Consider the following 6,429-nt stretch of genomic DNA (forward strand, 5'->3'; position numbering starts at 1 on the left):
TGACTGATTTCATCTGGTGCATTCGGCAGAAATGAAAATCCAAGACAACCTTATTGTCTTATTTTGTCATCTATTTCAGCATGATCTTCCTAAAATAAACTCCTCAAATGCATCTCCTCAACATCCAAGATGCAGCAAATGAAAATCCAGTGGTGTTTATCATAATGGGAGTTTTTCATGTGCTTAGACAAATTGTTCTGTGCAATTTTGAATAATGTATAAATATCTAATGGCCGCAAATCTGACTAACAAATATGCAGAAAGCACTATTTTGCAGTGAATACTGTGTAATGAATGTAATGAGTCCATTCAGCAGCAAAAATACAGAAGAACAACCACACATACACAACCACGCTTGGTATTTTAGTATTCAAGTCTGATTAAATATATGTTGAAAAGACAAAATACAAAGGTAAAAGTGGAGTACATTATGTGCTGGTATTGTTCCGTTAAATATTAGTGAATTTGTACTTGCAACAGAATGAAACTAGACAGACCGATTTGGACATGTAGTGTGTAATGATTTGTTAAAGGCTAAATCTCTGAATGTCATGAGAGATTGCGGGATACTCAAACAAAGGAGACCGGAACACACAGTGAGTCCATTAGCGCCAATATGCCAACATGACGGCTTTAGAATGTGTTCCATTAGCCACATATCCCGGTGGTGGAGGATCTTACAGCAAACCCCTTTTACACTGAGCTATTTTTAACCTGCTGACGTTCAAATCTCTACTATTGTTTCTGCAGGGTGGGGGGGAAAAGGAGCCATTGATGTTAGACATTATTGTTAAAATGCAAAAAATGCTCAATTTCTCCAAATCTGTTCTGATGAAGAAACTCTTCTACATCTTGGATGGTCTGAGGGCAAGTACATTTTCAGGACATTTTAATTTTTGGGTGAACTATTCCTTCAAGAAACTATCTATCTCAAATATCTCATATTAAAAAAATAAAGATTTTATACAAATAAATTAAATTAAATTAAAAAAATACAGACCACAAACTACAGTTGGTCCTTATCCAAGAGGAACATCTGGGTGACTGCATTGTGAGCTCATAACATTCATTCTATATTATCTGTACCCCGAGCATGAACCTCTAGTTAGCAGAACTGTTTTGCAGACACTCAAGCTAAGTAGTTCTTAATACTGAGCCTATTCATGCGGGAAAAAAATCATGAGGGAATTAATTACATTTCTATCAGATGATGACTCTATCTCCGCTAAGGACACATTCGAGGATGCCTTCATTATTAGAAAGGTATGCAGCGTGTAATGTATATATTGGCACTAGAAGTGAACAAATACCTCAAATACAAATGCACAATTAGCATATACCATTATAAAATGGCCTGTCATTTATTATCTTGTGCTAATGGGACCTTTTTAAACTACTACAGGGTTTACACTGGCTGTGAAAGTATTCGGCCTTCTATTGTGTGCCCTGGGCTCATTGTCATTACATCAACTGCTCTATGCACACATTATAAATCACTTGAGTTAAAGCCCTCTGCCAATTCTAAATGAGTTGATGTACCTTCAGCAGATAAACAGAAATTCACCTTGGGAATGACCTAGAGAATCTATCAGCAACAAGAATAAGAAAAAACATACTGATTCTTACACTGCAGAAGAGCAACCGAATTCAAAGGCACTGAACAAGACATCTCATTGAAAAGTGAAAAAAAAGACTTTTTAAAAAGAAGTTGAGATGTCAATCTCAAGGTAGTCCTCATTCAGTGAGGTGTTATGAAACAAGTCAAGAAACCACTTTAGCTCAGAATAAATGAGTGTGAATGAAGAGACTGTCCTTTTCTGGCTTTATAATTCAAAAATGAAAAAATTACTAACAGATCTCAACTACCTAAAATAAAACCAATTTCAGCTGCTTTCTTTAAAGGCTTGGTAAGAGAAAAATTAAGGTCATTATTCGTCATAACAAAACCAGGCCATTATCCTCATAACTGTCTCAACTAAGGGTATTTTTGGCTCTGTGAACTTTTAGAAAATAAACTAAGCATAATTTGATCAAATTACATCATATTTACATTGCTTTTATTTATTTATATTTTATGAGTCTCGTAGCTCCTCAAACATACTTTGTACACTAGTTTATGACAGTAACTAATTATTAGCAAAATTGTTGGACCTGGTGGAATTGCCACCAGAATTTAAATTAATATACACTACCGTTCAAAATTTTAGGGTCACTAAGATTTTTGTTTTTGGAAAGAAACTTTGATTACACTTTATTTTAAGGTGTCCTTGTTGCAGTGTAATTATACATTTAAGAACTGATTAATATTAATTCACTACATGCACTTACTATATGGTTAGGGTTAGGATTAGGGTTTGGCTTAGGGTTACTTGCATGTAACTATGCATAATTCATTGTTATTATAATAGTAAGTACATGTAACGTGCAACAAGGACACCTTAAAATAAAGTGTTACCGAAACTTTTACTTTTATTGAGCAAGAATACATTGTGATGTGATCAAAAGTGACATGTCTATAAAAGACATTTATAATGTTACTAAAAAAATCTGTTTTCAATAAATGCAGTTACACTCTAAAAAATGCTGGGTTAAATATAACCCAGCGCTGGGTTAAAAAGGGACAAACCCAGCTATTGGGTTGTTTTGACCCAGCTTTTGAATCAAAACAATTCAACCGCTGGGTCAAAACAACCCAATAGCTGGGTTTGTCCCTATTTAACCCAGCATTTTTTAGAGTGTACTTTTAACTTTCTATTCATGCAAGAATCCTAAAAAAAAGGCGAAAATATGTAACTGTTTTCAAAATTGATAAGAAATATTTCATATATAGAATTGAAGGATCACGAGACACTGACTGTGTACTGTGAGACAATGAATATTCAGCTTTGCCATCACAGGAATAATAATTAGTATAATTATATTTATAAATAAAAGACATTTAGAAAGTTTTCAGTTTTAATATAACCTTCAGGATAAAAAAAACGGTTACTTTTAATAAAGCTCAACTCCTGGGACAAAGAAAGGTGGTTGTACTAGAAGAAACGCCCACACACATCAGTCACTTCATTATAGACAGAAATCAAGGCACTCAAAACACAAGCATCCTCCATCGCCTGTCGCACTCTGTCAAATGAGAATGCAAATGCAGGTCAAGGGCGGCATCTCAAGACACCATCCTCGCCTGTCAATCAGACGAGCACACACTGCAACCATTTCTCCAATTTGATCCATATTCATGCCCTCATATTCATGCAACCTCAGGTAATGGGGCCAGGGGAGGTTCAATTACCTGCCGCCACAGAAGCATAAGATTTATTAGAGAGGGCCATCCCTTTTAAACATTATAATTCAAAAATGTTTGTGATTCATTAATTCTGCTTCCCACTTCATGATGCGGAGTGTCGTTCCGCCAACGATATGAGGGGCGAGCAAGAGATCCCACGCCAACGTGGAGTTCCAGCGGTGCTGTGACTGACAGGTCGCTTAATGAGAGTAGAGAGGCACGACGGCAAAGCTGGCGTCTGAATGGGCCCCTTATTACAGAGCACTGGTCCAATCTGTGTAACCATGCACTTTTTTCATTTCACCAGGCAAGCAGTGGGTACCATGAGAAAGAACAAAGTCTTTTAAATGGTATCAAAGATCTGTTGTAACAGTGTGTGTGATTAATAGATCCTTCATCGTTTTCCATGCCATCATCATTTATTTATGCAACATTTCAAATGCCACATAAGTATTGATTTTATTGTTTTTCCTTAGTTATAGACCAGACCCAGACTTAAAATATAAAAATGTCACAAAATATTGTTTTATCATTGATTTAAAATGTATTACATTTTTTGTAATATTTTTGATTTTTTTTTTTTGCAAATTAAAAAAACATTTAGATATTTTGTAAAAAAAAAAATTATAATATTTTAAATGGTTGTCCCACAGTTGTGCTGTCATTTCCAACACACCAAACAATTTTGCCCCAATAAAGTTTTTCCAGTTATTACTGTACTTGTTTACCATGAACAAATACTTGAGATTAAAAATTGTATTTTACAAATATATTAAATACTTGTTAATAATCATTAATTTATAGCAAAAACATAATTCATCATTAATAATAAATACTCTCTAATTTCCTAATTTTCTCAAATTATGCAAAAAGTATACAAATATTTAATTGTGAGGATACAAAAAATGTATTTCCATTTTATTCAAAAAAGTTCATAAATGTAATTTCCAACACAGAATGCACAATGAACAGGTTGAAATGTGAAGGAAATGACAGTTTGCTGGAAATGTTCATGACTTTAAAGTGGGTCACAACCCACCAGCTGAGAAATAGGACTACTGACTGGCTTGCATTTCTGTCTGCTTAACTAAGTTGAGTTAGCTCTGTTCCTCAAGGAGCATTAAAGGACATTAAATGCAGACTGGAGCTGCGAGAGAAAATATGATGAAAAGAGAACCAAATTACGTTCTGCGACGGTTGCCATGACTACTGCTAAAGTTGGCGTAAACACAAGAAGGCTTGATGGAGCTCAAAGCTAAAGTGACTCCAAAATGGTGCCCTCCATATGGCAGCCGTTCAGAACATCGGCGAATCTAGCTGATTTGGCTTCACCCATCTTGCTGTTTGCATTTCAAATCAGTTGTCAATTAAGTGGGAGACCACAACCTCAGGCAAGAAGCATAACACACACACACACATGCAAAATCGAATTACATTGATCTGCAGAAGACTTTGATGCTTATTGATGAGGTGCATTCTTTCAATGAACTATCAAGAGGGGTTCTGTTTCCCAGAGACACAAGTCCAGATACCTTTAAATAATTGAATGTGCAATTATTATCACAGAGCCAGAGCTAAGCATGCTTTTGAATACTGCATGAATAAGAGGTTTATATTCTCTACGCATGCAAGGTTTGTGCATGCAGTGAAAACGAGTATCCAATGTGATCTCATAATTCGTATGTATTTTACGTCAAATGTGGTTCTATAAAACGTACATTTACTTATGTTTTTACAGGCACTAAAACGTACAATACTGACGTATTTTCAGCCTCTAAACGTACAAAACTGACGTATTGACGACACCTAAAAATGAATCCTTATGAATATTGAAATCGCCGCATTAATTTTTGTAGTTTTTAGTTGTCATATGAATTACCTTGTTTTCAATTGCATTATTAAATTGTTTACTCGTTTACTTATGAAATTATAAAATTTCGTTTTGTTGTGATTTCTGCTGCCAGCTCGTTTCCAAGAATATGCCTACATAATGTTAAACATGACTTCACTTTAAACCTTAAAATAAATAACATTTCTGCAATCGTTTAACCTTTACTTGTCATGTAATGTTTACTTTGATTGTCATGGGCCACAAAAGGCGTTTTCTCCGACATGCTGTGACTGACAATAGAACTATAAAATACACCAAAAACGCAACATAATTGCGAACTGAAACAATTTTATTAGTGCGCTGTAATCCAAATCTTCCGAATCCATACGACTGCGAGGAACAGACCCAAATCCAAGCCTTTTTTTGGCGATCTGCTTCTGCGGGTGCAACGCATCGTCATTTGGATTACTTTTAGTACTGCTTTTGACATTTTTGCAATAAATAAATTATTGTAATTGCATTTATCTGTCTGTCATGTTTTTCTTATACTGTACAGAAATGTTTAGGTAGGAGTGGAATTAGCGACTATATATATATTTTAATGCTATATTGTTACTAAAATTGGTATTTTCCTGCGTATTTCGGTCATTTGCGTTTTATATCCTTTATATATCGCTATAAAATGGGTAGGTTAAGGGGTCTAAAAATCTAAATCGCGTATTAATAAAATTATAAAAATGCATATTCGCTATAAAATGGGTAGATTTAGGTTTGGGGGCAGGTTAAGGGGTCTAAAAATCTAAATCGCTTATTGATAAAATGATAAAAATGCATTGATATGAATATCTAAATGATATAAAAGATACGTAAATATTTTTATGTTTTTTAGCAAAAAATACGTAGCGATTTGTACGTTTTAAACGTTGAAATACGTCTAAATTGTAGGTTTTAGCATCAATTAAAAACGTACAAAAGTGTACGTTTTGTGCTTGTAAATGTTATGTATTAATACCTACGTATAAACATGAGACCAGGCTGGAGAATCCCATCATTCCTAAAGTACTTTATAAGCGTCTGTACTACACTGCAGTGCACAGACAGAAATCCCAGAAGCAAACAAATTAATTAGAAACAATTTAATTAAAACCTTCCTTACAAGTCATACAAATGTATAAAAATATTAAAATAAATTTTTAATGCAACAAATTGCAGTCTGACAAATCTTCAAATAATGACCAAATAATTTAGATTTACATTTTTAAAAGTTTAAGTTCTTTTACTTTAAAGTGGAACCTTATATATATATATATATATA

General features: G+C 34.1%; 1 protein-coding gene across 2 annotated transcripts in view; it reads right to left on the bottom strand.

Annotated features, from left to right (window-relative positions):
- LOC107561853 (bifunctional heparan sulfate N-deacetylase/N-sulfotransferase 2-like) overlaps positions 1–6,429 on the bottom strand; it is a 72,578-nt gene that overhangs the window by 39,446 nt on the left and 26,703 nt on the right. The window lies entirely within an intron of this gene.

Source organism: Sinocyclocheilus grahami, unplaced genomic scaffold (assembly GCF_001515645.1).
Source record: "Sinocyclocheilus grahami isolate Dianchi unplaced genomic scaffold, SAMN03320097.WGS_v1.1 scaffold794.1, whole genome shotgun sequence".
In the NCBI taxonomy this organism is placed as follows: Eukaryota; Metazoa; Chordata; class Actinopteri; order Cypriniformes; family Cyprinidae; genus Sinocyclocheilus; species Sinocyclocheilus grahami.